This window comes from Euprymna scolopes, chromosome 21 (genome assembly GCF_053919585.1).
Source record: "Euprymna scolopes isolate OS-2025 chromosome 21, ASM5391958v1, whole genome shotgun sequence".
In the NCBI taxonomy this organism is placed as follows: Eukaryota; Metazoa; Mollusca; class Cephalopoda; order Sepiida; family Sepiolidae; genus Euprymna; species Euprymna scolopes.
In genome coordinates, this window is record NC_136502.1 from 83,389,638 (window position 1) to 83,414,540 (window position 24,903).

Here is a 24,903-nt window from a genome sequence, read left to right on the forward strand (position 1 = left end):
TTGTGACATAAGGTTGAGTGTCATAATATCTTCGTTTTAATCTATATTCTTATAATTTCTTTTTTTTTTTTTTTTTTGTATATCGATATTCATATTAAAAACCCCTTTTTTATTCATTTAAAAAGAAAATACAACTTTGTTATATATGGGTCGTAGAAATTGCATTCATCTGCAAAAGATCTAGCTAATAACCAGCAGTAATCAATCTACTGGATTGATAGAAGGATTCCACCATTTTTATGGAATTTAAATTATTATCCAGTAATAATTTATTAGTGTCAAAGTCAAAAAGGTTTGATCGGTTTTTATTATGGTTTCAGGATAATGATGATCTGATTGAAATGGCCAAGGACATTTTATAATTGCCGATTCCCAGAGAAAATAAATTACAACTCACACCGACAGTGAAGATGCTTGGAGTGATAAAGATACACGAGGAACCAGGCAGCCACCAGGTATGTTCAGCTGAAGTAAGGTTTGCTTACAACACTCATTATTTATACTCTTTCCTTATTTCATACAGAAAGATACACACAGTTTGGGGAAATAAAAGCTTCTACTTCTTATGTAAGCGAAATCGATTTTTAATATACTATGAAAATAAATGTAGGCGTTTATAAATCGTGTGTTTAAGTAAATATTTAGTTTTGTCCTTTATGTACGATCAATATGTGCTGTGAAAGTTATTGTAATCATACTTCAATCATTCTAAATATAAAAGGAAATAAAATGATTTTATATTGATATCAAATATATCTACAAAAATCATCTTTCCAATGATTTTTATTTTTTTATTTTTTTTTATTCATTTATTTATTTTATTTATTTATTTTTTTTTTAGAGGTTCAATCAGCTATGAATGTACTTAAGTTGGGAAGTCAATATTGAATATTGGTTTTTGAGTGCTTCTTGTCTGTATTGGTGTTGACTTTATATGAATGTTTGATCAGGATTCACATAGCTAGGAAATATTTGCAAAGATTTACATGGTCTTATGATGATAAAACACTTATAAATAGAAAATCAAATAACATAGTTGATTCTTTACCAGACTAAGTTTATTTTTCAATTCAGTTTCTTTATAAAATATTTTTTTACAAAAGCTTTTATTTTTAAAAAAATTATGTAAATGTTACCTATTCTTTGAAGTTTTCCCTTACTGGATTAATTTTAAAAAGAAGTATCTTTTAAAAATAATCTGTTTGACTAATTTTCAACGCAATGTGCTCCACCGAACTTGCTACACTTCTGCTCCCTCAACATAAATACTCTGATCAGCCTAACAAGCAACAAAATCTCACCCCTTTTACTGTAGAGATCTCTAGATACTGGAAAGCTTTCTGTTCTAATAGCATATTTTCTCAAACTACTTGCCTTAAAAATCCCCCCTCTGCTAACCTGTCTGTACCAACATGCAAAAATTTAAATGTAATGTTGTTGGAGTGGCACCCCTACAGATTCTGACAATGGACTATTTCTGACGTCATATCCGTTAACTAGCTTCTGCTATCGAGCAGTCTGGAGCTGAGACTCTGTGGGAGTGGGTCGTAGCCTTACTTTGTCCTTCCAGTTGTGCATAGTTTCACCGAACCAATAGGTTTCTGTATGTTTTCTGTTAATATATATTTCATTTCACTGTTTCCAAGCCTTCTCGTTCTTTCAACATTTAAACCACATATTGTTGAATTTATCTTTAAGAATTGTAGAAATTACATTCTAACATTTAATAAACAGCTTTATTGGTTATCTTTGTTAGTAAGAATAAGGAAACGGGTAAGTCGTAAATTAAAGATTAGACAAGCCTGTTGAAGAGACAGAGTTCATGTATGTTTATGTAGTAGCGGTGCACAGCCCTGATATATTATTTGTCTCCTAGAAATTAGTACTAGAAACGTGCGTCATGGATGATTAGAGACAGTCCTGTAGCATGAGAAAGAAAGCTTGAGTGTGAACCCACATTCAAGTCCGCAAAGGTAGCCGTGGGTAGTTCTGAAATCCCAAGAGAAAAGTTGGGAGTGACAGGTCCGTTCCACGTGAAGTTGTTGTCAGTCCAAGATCTAGGGAGAAAGAGAGTGTGCTGCTGGTTTAACCTTTTATAAACTCAGTCACGTGACTTAGAGCTGGTTTTTGATTGGACAAGCCAGGAAGGTAGTGTATTCAAAATCTCCAACCATGAGAATTCGCTCCTACTTGTGTTTGTTACAATTTTGCCTACCACAGAATATCATGTCACCAGTTTGACGGATTTTCTATGGATAATCCTGTAATGATAACAGGACAAGAGATTCCGTCCAGTAATCTTTTATTCAATTAAGAATCCTACTACCCATCTACTTGATAAGCGGAAATGAACAGCTTCTATAGCTTGGATTATCAAAGAGGAGATAATCCATATTCACAGCAAATCCTTTGAGCTCTTATTTTGCCAATATTTTAATGGAATTTCATGAACTATTTATTACAACATACCTATCAGCCTTTTCCTTTTTTCCTCCATGTAGATGCCACATTTGTCATTAAAAAAAAAACTGAAACAGAAGCCATGGAATTGTTTCATCAATTTAATACATCTACTCCTCACTTTCACTTTGGAAAAAAAAAATCAACAAATGTTAATCTTATCTAGATGTTCATTTGAGACATCATATATTCAATTTATTGGAATGTATTTCTATTGGAACTATTTCAGTCCCAAGAAAGGAAAAAAAATAACTTAATTATTAGTGACACCCTGGTGATATCTTCCAATTGTGTCGGACTTGAATTTATTAAATGTATTCTTGTAAAAGAAAAAAAAACAAAAAGAAAACACGATGTTGTATGAAATTGCGTGGAAAAGGAAATTACAAGATTCATATGTGAGAAAAAAGTTTGGTTGAATTAAAAATGTCATTTTTTCATCTCCAACTTTTTTCTATTGATAATGTAAGTCTTCAGATTTTTCTGAACAATTGACAATTTGTGTTACAAACACCATTTCCCTGCTGTCGACCATTGTTTAGCGTTCGACACAAGAAAAGCTTTTACAATCATCTGCAAAGACCAGGTCCCTTTCTTCCACGAAATCTGTTATGTAACAATTTTTGCCAATATGATTCTGGACACATTCGATGTACGTTCAACAAGATACACCTGAAGAAGGTCGGAGGTTACATCGACCAAAACGTGAAAATCACACTCAAGATGAGAACAGTAGTCCGATGAATCCAAATAATACGAATAACCAATTCTCATCTCTAAAATTCAGAAACATCATATCAATTTTAATTGTTCATCAGAATGAAAACAGTTTAAAAATTGTGAGACTGACTCGAACTTCATTTCATCTTAAGACTTTGAAATCTATTTATATCAGTATAAACGGTTTTTATGCAGACAAAAGTACTTTCTCTTTTCTTTAAGGTTATTCAAATACCTTTAACGTTCCATCACTAGTTACTAAACACAGTTGGTTCTATTTCTTTTTTCTTTCTTTCTTTCATGTTTTATCAACAATGTCGTTTCGCACATCAATTTAAAATATTTTCCTGTCTTCTTTACTGATTTCAACAGACCTTGTTTATGCATGTTTCTATAACACAATTATTGCTGGATATATTTTCTGATTCGGGTTGATGAAAACAATTTTTTAGAACTTTATAAATATTTTTTTAAACATTGCTATTGTTTAATGTCATTTTAAAATGTACCTCTAACTTTATTTCAATACTTTTATCATCTATTTATTAGTTTAATAACTGTAATAAGAAAGGTCGAATTCTCCAAGTCAATTACTGGCCATCAATAAATGACCCTAATTGTTCATCTGTCTACACTGGCAATAGTTTTTAAATTTTTAGCTGTTAATTTTATTTCATAGCTTAATATTTTAACTATATCAGGATTAGACAACCATCTTTATAAACTCCCAAATATTTTTATTCTTTGTTATTAGCTTCTCTTCTTATAGTATTTTGATATTTTCTTTATATTTTTCTTATTCAAATAATTATTGGGTGTATTTTTTTGTTTGAGTCCATAAAACAAAATCATTTTTTTTTAAAGTTTACAATGATTTTAAACGTGTCGCTTTCCTTTAATGTCATTTTAAAATGTACCTATAAACACTTATTGACCCCCCCCCCCAACAAAAGGAGGGGGGGCACTCTTATCCATTCGTCCGTTCATCTGTCAGCACTTTTCTCAATAACTACACCTTGGAATTTTTTGAAATTTTGCACAAACATTAAACATGATATGAGTAAAAAAAAAATAACAGAATGGATTTTCCGGGAAAACTCTGGTTGCTCCCTTAGGGGTGCCTTTCGGGTTAAAATGGCTAAAATTGACACTTTTGTGCTTCTTAAAAAAAAATTGATGACTTGGATTTTTTATAAAACTTTCTGAAAATTGTAACTAACTGATTTCTATATAATTTTGTTTGTCTATACTTCACGATAACTCTTGGGTGTGTCCCAGAGGCTCTTTTAGGGCTAATAAAAACACTCTATTTTGGGGACTATTTTACTATATTTGTCCAAAATTTTCTGTGTATATCTATTTAGCAGTTTTGCATGGTGCTGAACTCAAATTTAAATATGTTAAGGCCTTGGGTATTTTGGGGGCTAAATGGGGGGGGGGCAAATGATAGACTTAGTCATTTTTTTTTTTTGCATGGTGCAGAACTCAAATTTAAATATGTTAAGGCTTAAAACTGCACCGTTTGTTCATTTTCACCAGGATTTGACATCCCCTGGAGACTTTTGGGGCTAAATCAGGGGGGTAGGGGACGGCAAATGCTGAACTTAGTTATTTTTTTATGCCTCGTTCACTGTGCACTCACGGGGACCATGTATGCTTCACTTGTTTAAATTTTTTATCATCTATTCTTTAAATTTTATAAATCTATATATCTATAAAAGTGAAAATGTCTGTCTGTGTGTCTACATGTCCCTACCAAATATCTCTGTCAATTTTCGGTCTAGAGACTCGAGATTTGACATAAGAGGTATTGAGATTTGAGGAAATCTTTTTAATCGGTTTTCAGACTGAAATTTGGCTGTCAGGGGGTAAAGTTCAACGATTTGGCCTTTGAAAACTCTACAAAACTCCTCCGCTAATTTTGGGTCTAAACACTTGAAATTTTAAATGTATGTTACTTGGATCAAACTTTTTAATTTGATTTGAGCCCCCAAAAATAAATGTTAAGAGGTCAAAATTGGGGTCAAAGTAAAACACTTTTACCTCTGCGGTCTCTACCAAATTATTCAACCAATTTCTGGTCTAAACATTTGAAATTTTACATAAAGGGTATTCAGAGATAGGGCAAGCTTTTTAATTGGTTTGGGTTGAAAATTTGAGTTGCCAAGGGGTCAGAATTCAAAAGATTTGATCTTTGCGGTGTCTAGCAAACTATTCAGCCAATTTTGGGTCTAAACATTTGACATTTATACATAACGGGTTTCAGACATGTGGCAAGCATTTTAATCAGTTTTAGGGCGAAAGTTTTGCTGCTAAAACGTCAAAGCTAAAACAGTTGACCTTTGCAGATTCTACCAAATTCCTCCGCCAAACTTTGGTCTAAACACTTTAAATTTTAGATTTAGGTAACTTGGACATGGGTAAAACTTTGTATTTTGATTTGAGACCAAAATAATAAATGTTAAGGGGTCAAAATTGAAGTCAAAGTTAAAAAAAAAATTTACTTCTGCGATCTCTACAAAATTACTCAGACAACTTCAGTGGGGGAAGATGTGGCTGGTTACCTTTAATGCATCCAAAACCAAACTCCTATCCTTACATCATCAACCCTCTGATCCCCATCTGGCATCAATTGTGATGGATGGCTCTCGTCTGGGTGAGGCCCCGTGTTTTGACAAGCTTCTGGGTTTGACCTTTACTCCTGATCTGAAATGGAACACGTACATCAAGTCTGTTGCCAAGATCACTGGAAAGATGGTAGGATCCTTCTACCGCTCCAGAAGATATCTCACTACTGATGCAATTCTCTATCTATATAAAAGCCAAGTACGTCCAAGGATGGAATACTGTTGCCATATCTGGGCAGGAGCTGCTAAAAACAGCCTATCCTGCCTTGACAGAGTACAAAATAGACTTCGTGGCTTAGTGGGGGATGCCCTTTTCTCTACCCTGCAACCTCTCTCCAACAGAAGAGACGTTGCGAGCCTATCCTTGTTTTATCGTTATTACCATGGCAGGTGCTCATCTGAACTCCAATCTCTGGTCCCCCCTCGCCAATCTTTCACGAAAAACACCCGTCTAGCTGAATCCACTGTGAAAAATTTCCCCCACTCTATATCTGTGCCTAAATCAAAACGCGGATTCCATGAACAAAGCTTCTTTCTTAGAACTGCACGCCTGTGGAACTCTGTTCCGTCTGCCTGCTTCCCTCCGGCCTACAACTTGGATGTGTTCAAGTCCAATGTTAACAAATTCCTAATGAACCGCCCCCTTAATTAAACACTTCATGAAATCTCCACACTAACGTAATGTACTTACAATAACCCTTATCCCTGAGTGGCTTCCGGGCCCTGATAAGTGGTGATCACTGTGTAAAAAAAAAACAAAAAAAAAAAAACTTTTTGTCTAAACATTTGAAATCTTACATAAAGTGTATTGACACGTAGGGCAAGTTATGAACAGTACATAGGGCCCGAGCAAAGCCGGGCTGAACTGCTAGTTTGTAATAATTTTGACCTGAATTTAGTGCAATAAAATATTTGAGAATATCAAGTTTCTGCATCAGTATACTCATATGCACACACGGTATTCGAGGATATCTAGGCATGGATGGGTGTTTTTATAATGCACTGACTGGAATACTTGTTCATGATAGGGTTCATAATATTAAGGTATCATCAGATCCTTTAATAAATGAAAGAAGTTTGACTCCAAAATAATTTTAAATCATCAAAAACATAAAACTGTCTGCAAATAAATGTACCTTTTTATTCAAATTGTTTTTTATGTTGTAATTATTTACCTTCACTCATATTGTATTTTTCTACGCTTATATTGTACTAGCAAGGAGACCCGACGTTGTCCGGGATTGAATGAGGATCAACAAATGTTCCATCCTCCCATACCTTTATTGTCATTGAAATTAGTGAAATCGCCCATTTTTTTTTAATCTGCTACAAAGAAAGTGGGTTCTCTCTACCGTGCTAGAAAGCTACTTACACCTGAAAGTATCCTGTATCTCTACAAGGCCACTATTCGTTCATGTATGGAGTACTGTTGTCACATTTGGGCTGGTACACCTGCTACTAGTCTCTCGCTCCTGGACAGGGATCAAAAAAGAGTCGCCAACCTGATAGGTCCTAAACTGTCATCTAAGCTTAAACCTCCCCCAGTCGACGAAATGTTGCATCCCTCTGCCTGTTCTACAAGTATTTTAATGGTGACTGCACAGACGAACTAGAAGCCCATCTACCCCTTCCACATAAATACTCCTGACAAGTAGCAAAATCCCACCCCTACACAGTAGATATCCCCAGATGTAAGAAAGCTTTCTACTCTAATAGTTTTTTCCTCAGAACTGTTAGGCTTTAGAACTCCCTTCCAGGATTCTGTTTTCCCAACTGTACTAACATGCCGAAGTTCAAGTCTAATGTGAACGGACATCTTGCTGCTCAACTCAATACATAGTATCCCTGCAACTTATGCCCCTGATAGTAGCCCCTTACATCAAAGTGGCACTGTGCTTTGTTTGGGGTGAAAAATGGAAAAAAATTTAAAAAATAAATTGATTACCTGCTCTAATACAAGACCCCCCCCCCCGCTTCCCCACATTGACTTAGTCCACACTACATTAGTCTACATCACATTGTAGAAAATCTATTGTTGATTTTATAAAATTATTTGTAAATAATGGCTTCATATAAAGTTTAAAATGCAAAAGTCTAGTATCATGGTTCAATTGTGTTCTAAGCAGAAACATTCATTTCAAAGCACCTCTGCCTTATCAAAGAATCAACTGTTGATTTTATGAAATGATTTTTATATAATCACTTAAATTAATGTTAAACATGCAAAAGTCAAGTGTCATGGTTTAATTGTGCTTTAAAAAAACATTCATTTTTGAACACACTCCCGTCTTATAACAAAAAATCTACACTTGATTTTATGCCTGGGCCTTTCTGCTTGTGCGGTGATAATACTTCTCAAATGCACTTGTTATGTTAGGTTGTTTAAAAGTGTTAACTTTGGTCAACATCGGGCTTTCTTCTTTAATCAAATTTTTTCTTTTTCCATTATCGGTTTTCGATACTTATCAGACGCATTCTGAAATAAAACCTACGTAAGAATGTTCCCAAACACATCAAGTACCTTCGTGTGAAATAAAAAAAAAAATGGGCCAACCGTTCCGAATGCATAGGGAATTATCTCTCTCTCTTTCTCACACACACACACACACACAGTTTCTTTTATATAATAATAGAGATATTTTTCTATACTTATATATACATCTTTTTATGACAGTTATTATTATTATTACCTTTATTATTTCTAATTGTGCAGTTAGCCATTAACTAACAAGTAAGACCATGTTTATCATTTTGATGCTTTAAATAGATTTAACAAAACTTTTAAAAAAACTTCAAAAAAATGATACGAGTTTATTTCACTCACAATTCTCTAAATAGTGATGTTCTAATACAAGCTAATGAGAAATAGAAATAAAAACCTACAAAGCATTTTCTATGCTTTCTTCCCGTTCACTGTTTAGATACGTTGAGATTCAAGTAATTCATATATATAGATATATACATATACATATATATATATATATATTCATCCATTCTACTCTTATTATTTTTCTTATTGCTTCATAACTTGAAGATTTCTTCTCACAGCATCGTTCTGATCATATTCCCTATAAATCTTTCATGAGGTTAATATTGAGGTTGTTTTAGGCATTGGCATGGAACACTGTCATGCATGAAAATGGCACACTAATGAATATGCATATATGTTTTCCAGCTTCTCATGCAGAATTTCCACATATTAGAAGCGTTTACTGTTGTTCCAGGAGGCAATAAATAGTCCAGCAGATCCAGATTCGATCATAACCTTCCAAATCAGCCGGTTTAGTGGATTTTTTTATGGTTGGAAAGTTATGCTTTTCATCAATCTTTTTTACAGGATGCCAAAACTTTAAGATTAGGATTCATAAAATTGTCACAACTAACGTTGAATTGTTGAAGACTGCCGCTTAGTCCTTGGTCTCTGTAAATATACTGGTTGAAACGATGAAATTGTCGCCCTAGAAAAGACGACATGATTCCATTTCCGTTTGATGAAAACATGTTTTTTTTTGTTTGTTTTTTTGCGGACCATCTACTAGTTGGCCAGTTGTGTACAAATCCCAAGAGTGATAGGGGCCTTCTATCATGCCCGAAAGTGACACAATGTTCAATGAGTGAGATCAGAGATGCTCTCTATCGATCCAAGTTATTATAATAGGACCATTGCCAACACCTTCAAAATGCAAATCCAGACGGTTCAACGCTTGGAAGCACAGCTTAATGCATCGGACAACCCTTTCCAGCCATAGTGATGGTCTTTGGTGTGGTTTCAATGAAGGTCACATCATGTTACCTCATATCTTCGAAGTCAGCTTGAAACTCACACCAAAGTGTACCTGGATATGTTAAAGAGTGTGGTGATCCCCGGGTGCAATCAGGTGTCCGCTGGCAGACCCTGGGTGTGGCAGTAAGACTTGGCACTGACCCACAAGTCCAAAAAGACTCAGGCTTGGTTTCAGAAGAAGTGTTACAACTTTTCTTACTGCCCCCCCCGCCTCCTCCTCTGACCTGAACCCGGACCTGGACTACTTTGTTTGGTCATACATCAAGAACATCACCAACATGACTTTCCACAATACCAAAACCAGCCTGATTGCTGCCATCCGTCAATTATTCGCCAAGCTCCTGTGGAAAAGGCATGCTCCCAGTTCCGGACCCGTATTGAGGTAGTGATTGAGGCTGAAGGCGGCTACATTGAATATATGTCAGCTCAGATATAGGGCAAGGTTTTAATTAAGTTATTTGGATTGATTTTTTCAATAAGTTTTAAAATAAAGCTGCAGTTAGGAGATTCGGAGTTCCTATCCCGTTGCAGTTACCACCTGACAAAGGCCAGACGAATAGTTTGCCGAAACGTTGTGAAACAACAACTAATAAAGATGAGGATAATAGTCCGCGATAAATAAATTAATAAATAATACTTATATCAATAATAAATTCCAATTAAATAATATATAAAGCTGTAGTGTTGTTTTTTTTTTGTTTTTTTTTTAAGCAACAATTTTATCATTCCCCCCTGTATATTAAATTATTACCATTTCTTGGATTAATTCTCTAGTTAGTTTCTTTTGAATTGAAAGCGATGTTTGATTTCAGAAGATTTTTCGATGGATAGCTAATCTGTATAAGTCCTGGAGATGAAAAAGAGTTTTCAGTTGGTAGTTGATCTGTATAAGTCTTGGATTTTAAAATTTTGTAGACAAAGAGCAAAGATCTTTCCTGCGTGGACATAAACAATTATTTGTGGGAATTTTAAAAGATCCAATATTTTTATGAAGTAATTCAGGTTTCTGATTGGTTGCTAGCAGAACATGGCTCCATTTGATTGGTCAGTTCCTATCGCCAGTGTCTATAAGTAGAACCTTCTAATTTCCTTTAATCATACCCTCACTAAATGAAAATTATTGCATCAGTTTCTCTGTCGCTTGGTGGATAACTATATAGTTCCTATTCTTCTCATCAGAACGATTGTTGTTAAACCTAATATTTGTTTTTATGATTAAAACCTATGTTAATGGTTATCTAGTCTATCATTTATTTTCTACATTCTACCCCAGTACTTGTAATTGTTTCGGCTATTACCATTGATCGGTTGAGTCAGCTCCATCCATTGCGTTAGTCACGTCTCCAATTGAGACCGACCACACCCGACATGCTGCAGCAGCCATGAGTGGTTCTAGTGACACAGATTGTAGAGGTGAGGACCCAGAATCAAATGGAGTCTTGTTTGACTGTCTTGATCCAAGTCTTCAGCTGTCCACCATGACGTTTCTTCCAGCCTTGCATTGGGGTCGGGGTCGATGGCCTTGCAGATGACATCGTTTAGTTGATGACAAAGGGCATGACCAAACCAGCATAGACGCCTTATGACGATGGTTTTTGCGAGAGAAGACGTTTTGCAGCATGTGTGGACCACAGTGTTGGGGACAAAATGCTGCCAGCAAACCCGGAGGATGCGGCATAGACACTGATGATCATACACCTCAAGTTTGCACTTATCAGAGACCCACATAGGCCATGTTTTACAACCATACAGAAGAATGGTACGAACAAGGGCATGATAGATCCTGATCTCTGTTCTCAAAGTGATTTCGTGTCGGAACCATAGACGGGTGTAAAGGCTGTTGAAGATAAGACAAGCGTTGTTGATGCAGTTAAAGATATCTTCCTCGCCTTAGTCTGTTGTGATGATTGTGAAGCCAAGGTATTCTACCTCAGTGCAGCTTGTTTTTAAAAAAGAAAATGTTTACAATTGTTCGAAAAAAACAAAAAGCATACAATTGTTAAAAAAAACAAGAAAACATACAATCGTTTTAAAAAAAAATACAATTGTTTAAAAAAAAACATACTATTGTTTAAAAAAGCAAAAAACATACAATTGTTTTAAAAAAAACAAAAAACATACAATTGTTTTAAAAAGACAAAAAACATACAATTGTTTTAAAAAGACATACAATTGTTTTAAAAAGACATACAATTGTTTTAAAAAAACAAAAAACACGCAATTGTTTTAAAAAGACATACAATTGTTTAAAAAAACATACAATTGTTTTAAAAAACAAAAAACATACAATTGTTTTAAAAAGACAAAAAACATACAATTGTTTTAAAAAACAAAAAACATACAATTGTTTGTAAAAAAATAATCATTTTTATTCAATCTTTCACTTTTATTAAGATTACTCATTGCGTTAATTCCTTCTCAGCAGGTATCTTCACGAATGACTGAGATAAACAACCAACCCTGTTAAAAGCACAAAGAAAATAAATCTTTACAGGGGTTTTGTGCTGCATATTTTGTTCCCCTTTCTTCTTTTATCTTCAGACTGCTGCTGATTCATTCTCATCTAACTTACGCCACTCAATCTCTTTTCTGACCTAATCCACCATCTTATTTTAGCCTCACAGAAACAAGCTTCCTCCGAGTTTGGCACAAGGACGCCAGTAAACTTTCGCAGAATATTCCACACGTAATGCTCATACTTTCAAATTTGTTTGGATCCAATATCAAGTGAATTATTTGACTTCTCGTGTTATATAACAATGAAAACGTCTTATGCAAATTGCACAGCCAATAAAAAATCATCATTTAACAGGCCATTTTGTGGACTGGTTTCCCTATAACTGTGCATTCATTCTTTGTTGTTTAAAATTCTAATTAAAAAAAAAAAGAAATTTTAATTAATTTTGCTACAACGTAATTATACACTTCATCATGTACAACTGCAATTTGAGACATTTTTGTTTTTGAAAGTGAGGATTTTTTTTACCCATTTTGTAGATTTCTATATTTCATCTGCAGGACATTAATCATCTCACTGGCAATGGACAAAATGATTAGACCCAATGGATACCATCACAATATCATTCTACCGTTCCACGAGATATCTCACTGCCGATGCAATCCTATACCTGTATGAAAGCCAAGTACATCCTAAAACGAAGTACTGTTGCCACATCTAGCAGGAGCTGCTCATTGACCCTATCCTACCTTGACAGAGTTCAAAATTGGCTTCAAAATTTAGTAGGTGATGCCCTTTTCTCTTCCCTGCATTCTCTTTCTCACAGAAAAAAAACGTAGCAAGTGCTCGACTGAGCTCCAATCTTTGGTTCCCCCTGGACAAACTTTCACAAACAACACTCGACTAGCTACACCCACTATCAACAATTTCCCATACTCCCTAAGTTTACCTAAATCCAAACACAGATTCCGTAAACAAAGCTTCTTTCCTAGAGTTGCCCACCTGTGGAATGCTGGTCTGCTTTCCTGCTAACTACAACATGGTCGTCTTCAAGTCCAATGTAAACAAACAAGTTCTTGTTAAGCCGCCCTCTTAAATAATCAAATTATACCCACTTTTCACCATTAATGATTACTAAGCCGTTGTACCCGTGACCACCATCCACTCTTTAACCATAATACTCGAATGGCCTTCGGACGTTTACAAGTGGTGATTCCCCTGGTTGTGCCAAGTCAAAATATTATCATGTATATTTTGTACAACTATAAACTAATACTGTTTCCCCCCTCTAACTATAGGTAATATAGTGCATTGTATTTAATTTATAATATATAATTAACTAGCTTGGGTGCCCGGCGTTGCCCGGGTGTTTGGAGGTATGTGTTGAGCAAAAAAACTAAAAAAGTTGGTAGTAGGCAGGCAGGCTCGAACCCGTACCATGAAGGAGGAAAAGATCGTGAAAAAAAAAAAAACGTGACGTCTTTGCTGTTTCGTCCATCGCCATACCAGAAGTGATGAAGGTTTAAATTAAATCTACACAAATCTTTCTCTCTCTCTCTTTTCGAAAATATCGGCGAAAAAAGCGACCCCTCCCTGTAGAAAAATGCTCAGTTGAGGGTGAAGGAATTAATATTTTTAGCCAATTTTTCTTATATTTGTCATCCAAAGGATTGAACATCTAATCAATACTGATCTCGTGAAAATCCGTCGCCTCTGTCGAAAATTTTAGACAATACATACATTTAAACAGACGGGTGAGATTTATATTATAGATATTTAAAAATGGGTAATGTGCTTAGGAATCAGATGACCCCAAAAGGAACTTGATTTGTTGCTAAACAGATAAATCAAAGCAAACGTAAATTGGCAATAACAAGTGAGTCTAGCCCGTGCGTTTATAATGTCTGATGCAATATCAATGAATGATTATGTGGAAGTTTATGATGCAATATAAAGACAATCTTATTTTCATAGAATAGTTTTAACATTTTGATAATTCTCTCTCTCTCTCTCTCTCTCATATATATATATATATATATATATATATATATATATATATATATATATATATTACACTAGCATGGGTACCCGACATTGCCCGGGTTGACATGAAGTTCCGTTTCACCACACCTAAGAATATCAATTATTTTAATCATGGGCAAAAATAAAAGAACGGATAAAAACATGTAAATGTAATCGTTCAAAAAAAGAAGTACGTGATACCCCATTTCGGCAGAAGGGATATAAAGAAAAGAAACTATTCTTCGTATATTGAGCACTTTTTGTTGTCAGTGCGTTAAAAATAAAATTCCCCCCCCCCCAAAAAAAAAAAATAAAAATAAATCAAAAGCTTTTTTTTACTAAAAGTGTGGCTGAAGTTTGAATTCGAAGTGGTCAAAGTCGTTTCAAGAATATTAAAAACAAATAAAATAATTTCAGGTTTTTTTGGTTTTTTTAAACAAAAAAAACAAACTTTTCTTTCTACATAGAATTACTTTTTCAAGCTAGAAACTTATGGAGATTACCAAATTATTTTATTTTGTGAAGCGTTCATTATGTTTTGAAGTTTATAGGGGGGGATAACTCTACGTCTTTAAAAAAAAGTTGATGTCGGAAATAATTCCAAATATATTAAATTAAATATATTATCAATTAAATTGTTATTTAAAGTTTATTAAATAACAATTTTAAATAGAACACTTAAAACAATTCTCTCGCTATAAACATTAACTAACATACTGCTATTTAGTAAAATCGATTTTCCTTAATGCAATATGCAAATGAGATAGCCTCTCAATTGTATATTTTGCAAGAATCATACTATATATAGAAATAAATGAAAGAGCAAAGTAGCGGATCTTTTGTATATATTAATCAAATTGTGAACAAATAAACAACCAGGAATACGAATTTATATATATGTATAAATTTATATTGTTAAAATTATAATTCTACAATAAATCAAAGATGGAGATAGACGAAAGTGTTTTAGTTTTTCTTAGGTCAGAGTAAGGTCACATTTTCTTTGTTTGGTCAACTTAAAGATGAGATGTGGCAAAATCCATTTCAAACAAAAGAGGGTGATACTCAATAGTTGAAATGAAGGGATACATAAATCAAGAATTCTAATTAGTAAGAAGGTATAGTAGGCGTTGATTAGCTATAAAAACGGAAGACTTTGTAGCTGAATTGCTATATCTTTTCATAACTCACTATCTCCATTTGGACCAGTTTTTCGGACCAGAATAAATAGATTTTGAAAGAAACTGAAGAAAAGCACATTTTCATTGAAAAAAACAAAACAAAAAAAAAAAAACATAGTACAACAATAATAAATAAAAATTGGCCAGGTTAGGCAAATTCAAATATTGAATTATGAGATGCACTGCTACTAAAGTCTAACTTGGAAAATTCAACTGACACTTTTATATATTATATATATGAAAGCACATCTGTCTGATTTTGGTAGTACTTTATATAACACTTTAAAATTGAACATTTGTAAATCTTTGATAGTAATTATCTTTAATTATGAAATGAAATTATTTATTCAACAATAAGCCAGAGAAATACAACAATAAGCCAGAGAAATACAACAATAAGCCAGAGAAATACAACAATAAGCCAGAGAAATACAAAATCTTAGCTTTCCATATGCGTCAAAAAGGGCAAACAAATCATTTTTATTTATAGTTCCGAACTGAACAAAAATGCATTATTATGTTATAAATATTTATATATGGAAATGCATTGATATTTTCAGTAAAAATTTGCATATTTCTTTTCAGGTATGTTGAAATTTGAAAAGAAGACATAAGCTATATACAAAATAAACATGAAGTCTAAAAGTTTTTCAGGTATGTATATTTTTTTCATGCATTCACACACACACACACACACACACACACACACACATATCTAAGTATATCTGTCCATTCCACTTTTCCTCGGAAAATACAGGACCGATTTGGCTGACATTTCGTATGGACATTTGTTATGATAAGGTGCAGCAAACTAAATATAGTATCTGTTCGATGCACATTTGGAGATTAATAGGTATTAGTCACCACAATACAACACTTTAGAAGTTTTCTTCAAAACTAGCGGGCCGAGCTGGCTTAAATTTTGTATGGACCTTTGTTATGGTAAGATGCAGCGAACTAAGTATTATGGTATCCGTTTGATGCACAATTAGGAATTAATATGGAGTAATAACGAGTAGTATTTAATGCAAAAATGAGTACAAATATAATTATATTCAACCATTAATTTGGCATAAAACACTCATTCTAAGGTAACAGGCTATAACTTTTACCCTTTTAACATGTTTTTAAAATGTTTACTATATTATATCTATCTGCCTGCCCATTTCACACACACACACACACATATATATAATGATCAGCATACTTTCTCAAGTATTATAAGATCCTAGATATGACCTTAAACTATATCTGATGGTGAGGCGGCAGTTTGCAGGCTTTGGGAAGTGTGGAGCCACCCCTTGATTGCCATTGCTCCTTGGTCCATTCTGACCCAGAGTGGTAGTACCTGTTATGGTCCCAACTATGGGTTAAATAGAAACCGACTTGAAAAAAAAAAACAAATATATTCTATTAAAAGTTTTTCTTAAAAATCACTGGCTTCGGCATTAAATAACTTGAAAACGGTTGATATGCCGTAAAACAAAAGCAACCAATCAACTCAAGTATTATAATGTATATAAAGAAATGTTAATTTAGCAAGCATTTTAATGGGGAGTATTTTTGTAATCTTATGGATTTTTACTTTATCAAAAAATTTAAAACTTATGTCAATACATCTATTGATGGTAAATTTTGTTACAAATATAAAATTCAGCTGGAAAATCTTAAGAAAGCTTTAGTTTGTTTTTATTCTTATAAAACTTTAGTTTCTGTTTTTATTCTTCTGTATTATTGTACGATTTGTTTTTGTTTTTTAATTTGAATAATAGTTAAGAATACACCTTGCAGTATTTAAAAAGTATTTTCTAGAAAATATTGATTACTTTCTTTCTATAAGTTGTACTTTACATATTAGCTCAAGAAACAAGTACAGTTAATATTGACTGTTGGAAAACGTTGATTTTTTTATGTTTTCCGGAAGTTGTACTCTAAATTGTTGGCAGAAAATTAAGAATTGTATTATTTGCTGGACAATCGATGCAAGAAAACTGACCGAATTCAAGTAATATTAAATAGACTATAGAGTGTCTTCATGCCATAGAAATTGCATTTTACAATTTGCTTTTATTTAAACTGCTCTTTCAATTGACTTGTTATTTGACTGTATTTTGGAAAGGAAGAGGAGATAAGAATGAAAGGAAAAGGCTGTTGCCTAAATATTAGTTAAAGGCAACATGTCCTTATAATATTATATTTTATTTTTATATAAAAAAAATCAACTAGCAATTTAAAAATAGGGGGTCAGTTTATTAGTTTTACATCTCTAGGAATCACATGAGACAATTAGGTGGCTGGAGATGCCGCCATTAGACACCCATAACACTTGGTAGGACTACAGTGTTATTCTTCATATACACACAGACACAAACATTTATATGAACACTCACAGAAACATATACACAGATCTACATATACATGCATACACATCTAAAAAACGTAGCAGTAAAAGCACTACTTTACATTGCCAGAAATATTGCTTGAGAAATTCCGGTGGAATTAATATAAGAGGTAAGTTTATATTTGTTGCATCCCTTAAATATTTCTCATCTAGAGTCTGCTCGTATGTATGCAGCTCTCTACATCCATATACAGAAATATATTTGGTTGTTGTAGGCAGAGACGAAGCAAAATGTTGTCTATTGGCAGTCAAGCTGATTCCTTATACTTTCTCTACAAGGAAATATTGTGGGGGTGTTGGCAATAAATACCAAGATTTTAGTTTAATAATGCTGGAAGGTATTTTTTTTTTGTTAATTTAAGTTACTGTCTGTACACTATTTAATGTAAAGAACTATACAAAAGTTGAAGAAATACAAAATTGAAAATAATTAATTTAGATCTGAATTGCTACAACAATCAATAATAATTTATTGCTGTTTAATAATAATCTTGGGCATAAAATGAATACTTTCTTGTGAAGTATAGTATTTATTTTCTAAGATTATAATTTATTTCTCCATTACCTTTATTTATTTATTTTATTAAAATCTTTGTATGGGTTTGACATATGGAATCATTGTATTTTCAATTGAAATTTTTTTTTTTTTTTCCTCTATTTATATCTCCGAAATTTTGAAATTATTTTGCAAAATTATTTCAAGAATACTTAAAACCTGATAAGCAGTTAACTCAGAACTTCATTTTGTTTTCTTTTTTTATATATATATCTTATAGAAATATTGTGTAGTTATTCTGTATTTTTGTTAATATAGCTGCCGACATTAGTAAATATTCTGCATTAAATTGTATCCCTTAGATGTCATGTGACTGTTTTTGTCATAACATTTGTATCTAGCCATGAAAAAGTATATAAGATTACAGCAAATTCTGTACTACTTTAAAATGTTTATTATTAATAAAGTTAATAATAATTATATTCACGAGTGTTACTTGTTGTTTTTTTTTATCTTTATCTATAAAAAAAATAAGTACATATATTGGGATGAATTTTTTTTTTTAAATCCAATTTTTTTTTTTTTTTTTTTACAAGGGTGTCACCACTTATCAAGGCCCAGAGGCCACTCGAGGATAAGGGTTAATAGGTATACATTAGTCATTGTGATTTTAGCATAGTAAACAGTGGGAATTTTGAAACTTGGATTACTTAGGGGGACGATTCAATTAGAACTTGTTCACATTGGACTTTTTCTTTTTTTTTTTTTTTTCATAGGTATCAACTCATTATCAAGGCCAAAGGGCCACTCAAGGATAAGGGTTAAAGAGTGTACAGTAGAAATTGGACAATATAATAATCAATTGCTCTCAGACAATATTTATGTTTTACACTTAATACAAAATTGCGGTTTTCTTGATTGTTTCTAGAAAATTCATTTAAAATCTATCAATCTAAAATATAACTGAAAATAATTGTAAAATATTGTGAATCATTACATATTTTAATCTGATGAGATCTGTGATTGAAACATGATTATTGTTTTGTAACCGTTTACAATATTTCATCATTATTATTACCATCATCATAAAGCTCCAATAAATATATTAAAATAAATACCCCTACCATGACACACAAACTGAAATAAAGTTCAATATATTATTTGTATATATAATTTATTTAGATTTTTATATTTGAAATATCTTCAAATTAGAATGCAATCATCATTATTTATTTGATCAAGATAAGTACTCAGTATTTTTAAGGACTATAATACAAGGTGACCGCCTGAAAATTCCAACCTTGGAATCAATTCATACGTTTAATAATCCTTTTCCAGTTCAACCATATGTAATACAAATAAACTTCAGTCTATGCCGGACTTGTCCAAGAATGTCCAACAGTCTTTGATGTAGTGTTATTCAATGATAAATACCTGTATAGGACATGAAAAATAATTGTAATTCTGACCCACTCCACTCCTGGGACCGTCCTGGTTTGGGTTTTGATGGCTCTTTTCTGCTGAAAAATATTCTGGTGATTGTTTTAATACACATTATCTTTGACAACACCACATAACAATCTGAGGTTAAGATCCAGTGAGTGTGAAGCCTATTCAAGATTACACCTTCTACTGATGAGGTGATCACCAAATTGTCCCTACATATAAATGAACGTAAAACAAAGTAAGTTGACCATTTATAACTGGAAGACTTGATGGACAAGTCAGATATAGAGTAAAGTTTATTTGTACCAAATATGATTGGATTATGGGTTTTAATAAAGATACATTATTAAAGGTGTCATTTTAGGGTGAGGGGGGGAATCCTGTTATTATTTTACATATTCAATTTTTGTAGCAAATCTTACAAATCATTTATATCAAAGTATATATCATTTTTATGATGACAATTTCATTTCTTTAGGATATTTTCTTGCAAACATAAATTGAATCTTTCTTTGTTATGAATGATTAAATAATTTTTTTCAAAAATCAGGAACCACTTTTTATTCATAGAAAAAACATAATGTCATTTGTAATGGTTTTATAAACATATCTTTTGAGATTTCATAACTTTTATTGTTTTTGTGAAGATAATTGGATTTATTTATTAATTTATTAAATTGAACTATTGATAACTGTTAAAATATTTCAAGAAACAAAACAATGAAACATAAAATGTATGTGTGTGTTTATTTAAATAACTATGGTTAATCTATTCATGCTTGATTTTAGCTGACAATATAATTTATTACTAAAAAAAAAAAACTACTGCCAATGTGAATTTAAATTATATGAAACTGATTATTTTATACCAACACTGATACTATTTTACAATAAAGATTTTATTCTCTACTTCATGTTTTTTAAATAGCAAAATTAGTTTATTTTAAGACTTTGTGTATTAACACCACACAGTGATATTACAATTAATGTCTTTATTGAATGGATATGATCAAGGGAGATAAGCTGAAAATAAATTGAAGTCAGCTCATATTTGTTTTATCTTTAGCTATAAATGAGGTTGAGTTTGGAGTTTTTGTAACACAAGATTTCAGCGGGTTTTTTTTTTTTTGAGGGGGGGGGGGACACATAAGAACAGAAAAATAATTAAAAGCAAAATTAAAAGATTTTAATTAGATTTCATGTTTTAAAGTAAATATGAAAAAGAAATTTCTAATTTTTTGTGGGATGGACGTATAGCCACTGAATTATTATTATTTCCCCCCCTTTTTATGTTGTGATCAATTTATAAAAAAAAATGTTTGTTTTTTTTTTAAATCATCTGTTAACTTACACTCACTAACAAAATTCAACCAATCTGCCCATCTGTGGCAATTCACGGTCAAGAATAACTTTTTAAATTCATATCTTCTTAATTTAAGTATGCTGTAATTTTAAACAAATTTATTCAAATAATGTAATGATAATGTAAGTAATTCAGTTAAATGTTACAAAAATCTGATTTATAAAGGAGAGGGACTAACACGCAACAACTATTTAAAAAAAAAAAGTCTTTTATATCATGTCTATTTTATATCATGTCTATTTTATCATTAAGAAAAAACTTGAAAGTATTTATGTCATTTAAATTTCAACATTTCATATGATGTCCAATCGATTTTATTGTAAAACTAATTTTTAATGACATATATTTCTTTAATTAATTTTTTGTTATATATATAAAGTTAGATAATTTGTTGGTAATTATATATGAATATTTTTAACTGCTTTTGTAAAAATCTTCATTAATAACAAAACTAACAAATGAATGAATACTTTTTAGTCGCAATATCCATGATAAATTGAGAGGTATTAATTAATTAATGAATAAGTACTGAAATTTCATAAGAATTTTAAGCACATTTTTAAAAAAAAAATTACCAGGATTATCTCCCTTTATTACAAATTTCCAACAATATTGAAGTATCATCGTAATACTCACTCATGCATTCTAATGTAATATTCAAAAGCAGGAATATTTATGTTTTTCTTTCTCTATAAAAAAAAAAAAAAATGAAAGAATGATTTTTTTTATTTTCCCACGCTTAAATTTAATAAAATAATGGTAGACAACTAATAATTAAAAAAATGAGTTTCTATAAAATATGTATTCGTTTACATTCAATTATTATGTACTACCTATCCCTGCCCAGGATGCAGTTAAGTAATTTTAATTTTTGTTTATTGGCACAGTTTTTAAAACTTATAAATTGTTGTAAGAGAGAAAACTTTTTCATATTCAATAAAAAAAAAATACCCTTGCTGATTTTGATTTTGTTTCTAACTAGTTATCCCAACATCCACTCCGATGAGTCGTAGACAAAACACATGTCAGTGGATAATAATATTTTAAAAACAGGTTTATATCATATTTTAAATAAACTGTAGCGAAGTACATTATTATAGTGTCGATGTCATTGTACAACAAAAACAAAGAAAATTAACTAATAAGAATGAATGTTTCATATGTCAGCTTAAATGCTGTTTAGGTCCAACTTTTCAAACCTCACAACATAACTTTATATGTTAGATTAGATGAACTGGTAGTCGTAAAGAAAGAGAGAGCCTGTTTTCCCCGTTTGACTATAGATGGCGTTACTGTCTGTCCACCCAGTTATGGAAGCACAAAATGTATATAATGGCACCCTTGAAATAAATGTTTTTGTTATATTTTCATTTTAAACATGTTTTTTTGTTTGTTTTTTTTTGCAAACATATTTAAGTTTTATTATTTTTTTTCAAACATATCTACGTTTTTGTTTTTGCAAACATATTTAAGTTTTATTTTTCCAAACATTTACGTTTTTTTTTGTTTTTACGTTTTTTTTTTTGTTTTTACGTTTTTTTTATTTTTTTTTTTTTTTTGCAAGCATGAACTAAATGTTTTTGCTATATTTTTCTTTTAAACATATTTATGGGTACAACCGTTTTGCCGCGAGTATTTTTACGCTCTTATAATAAAGAATAATAAAAGAATCAACGTTTTTTCTTTTATCTTTTTTTTATGGACCCCCGCTTTTTTTCTTAATTTTTCTGCACTTATTTTACCTTTTCCGCGAGTATTTATATATATATTTGAAAAAGGATATTGTAAAACCTGAATCTTACTTGAAACTACTATTAAAAAATAGCGCGGTACAATAAGTGCATAAGCAAACTTTTCGAAAACAAAAATATTTAAAAAATATTTAATTTATGCTTGCAAAAAAAAAAAAAAGATAAAAACAAAAAAAAAAACGTAACTGTTTGAAAATAAACAAGCAACAAAACGTAAATGTTAGGAAAAATAAAACTTTTGCAAAAACAAAAAAAAAACGTAAATATGTTTGAAAAAAAAAATAAAACTTAAATATCTTTGCAAAAAAGCAAAAAAAAAAAAAAACATGTTTAAAATTAAAATATAGCAAAAACATTTATTTTTATTTCAAGGATGCCATTATATACATTTTGTGCTTCCGTAACTGGGTGGACAGACAGTAATGCCACCTATAGTCAAACGGAGGAAACAGGCTCTCTCTTTCTTCACGATCACTGATGAACTCGATAGTCAGAGCAGTATTTTGCTTGATTTTCTTTTAATTAATTGAAAGATAAAATAAAGATTTTATTGCAAGGACATTTATTTAACAAATGTAGAAAGCACTCTCCTACACACACACTTATACAAATGCATTGACACTTAGGGTTGGTGCATCTATCTACTATTGAAATGTTGTCCCTGAATTTCAGCTTAAGATTATCTGTATCCTGTAACAGATTTTACAAAAATATATCTTATATATGTAATATAACATGCATCACAAGAAATATATGGAAGTCTTTTGGTAGTAAAACATCTTGACTACAGAGTGCAGTATAACCCCGGGATATGGTATTAAAAATTAGTAACAAAGTACAGTACATAATACGCGTATATAATCAAATTACATTATGAATAACACCATAAGGCATGGTAAATACCGTAACCAGGGGCCGGAAAAACATATTCCACATTGTAACCTGAATAAAAAACGTATCTTCAGGCCACCCTATCCCGGGGTTCTTCTGTACATCACAATTATATGGCATGCAAATAATCTTGTTATATGAAAAAAGGCTTTATTCCATGTGTACTTTTGGTATATTATCTGCTTCAGATATGCTAAACCTGAGAGAAAAAATATTTTACCGTCAGAGGAAGTATTACTAATGAATAAGGAAAGATAATAGACAGAGGATATGAAAAGGGCAGTATAGACAGCATGAAATTGATTTGGATGACAAATTTGACAAGCTCAAATGTACTTTTTATGCAACTGTTGTTTGAATCTGTTTCTTTGAAAGTGTGTATATATTAAAGTCAAAACAACTTTGGGAGTTGAAAGTCAGACATAATAACTATTGAAAAAGGGACAATTACATTAATATCTAAAGTCAAAACAGGTGGAAAAGATCTGATTTTGTTAAATTATACATCGTGTAAATAATTTGATAGATTTTGTTATTCTTTAGATGTTGGAAATCCCTAATGTGATTGCATTAATAGGATGAGTGAGTCATATTTTATGTCAGCTTTGGTATCGTTTTTGCGAATAGATGGGAAAATAAGTGTATGTGATAAAATGGTTGATTTGAAAGTCTAGTAAAGAAACATCTATGCATAAACACACATACATAACCATACTCATGCATAAAATGCTCATACGTATATATATCCGTCCATCCAGTGCAGCCGTAGCCGAGATTGAACTCACTACACAAATTTTTGTAGTGTAATTCAAATCTTGTCAGTAACTGAATACTTGATGCTTCACCAGAGCTATCAAGCGTATTTGTTATCATGACGCCATGAGCTGCCTACCATGGCTTAAGAGATTCCCATCTACCCTCAAGAGAAGGATAGACCATGCCAGTTTCTCAACCTGGTATTTTACCCCGTGGTACATACAGTGCCTTGGCTTCCCAAATGGTCACCCGTCTGGTACTGGCCAGGCTCAACGTTAATTAACTTCGGTGATTTGGCGAGAACCGATGTGTGTGTGTGTGTGTGTGTGTATATATATATATATATATATATATATATATATACTGGAAAAATGCACGTCTCAAGATGGTAAAATGAATTCGCCAAACAAAAGAGTTTTGCTCCATTTTGACGTCGTCTAATGAAGATTAAAATCTAAATCTAATTATTATTAAACGTTTAGAAGCTTTGTTCTAATTTTAATCAAAATTCATTACATGATTTAAATTTTAGAAAATGTCTAAAATT

The 24,903-nt window shown here is 31.9% G+C and overlaps 1 protein-coding gene across 1 annotated transcript in view; it reads left to right on the forward strand.

Moving 5' to 3' along the window:
- The first annotated feature begins 323 nt into the window (after positions 1-323).
- Positions 324-24,903, forward strand: part of LOC145242855 (protocadherin gamma-C3-like) — a 37,189-nt gene continuing 12,609 nt past the window's right edge. The window contains exons 1-2 of the mRNA XM_080105971.1: positions 324-455; positions 15,838-15,906. The gene's annotated coding sequence lies outside the window, so the exon portion shown is untranslated. The remainder of the gene's footprint in view (positions 456-15,837; positions 15,907-24,903) is intronic.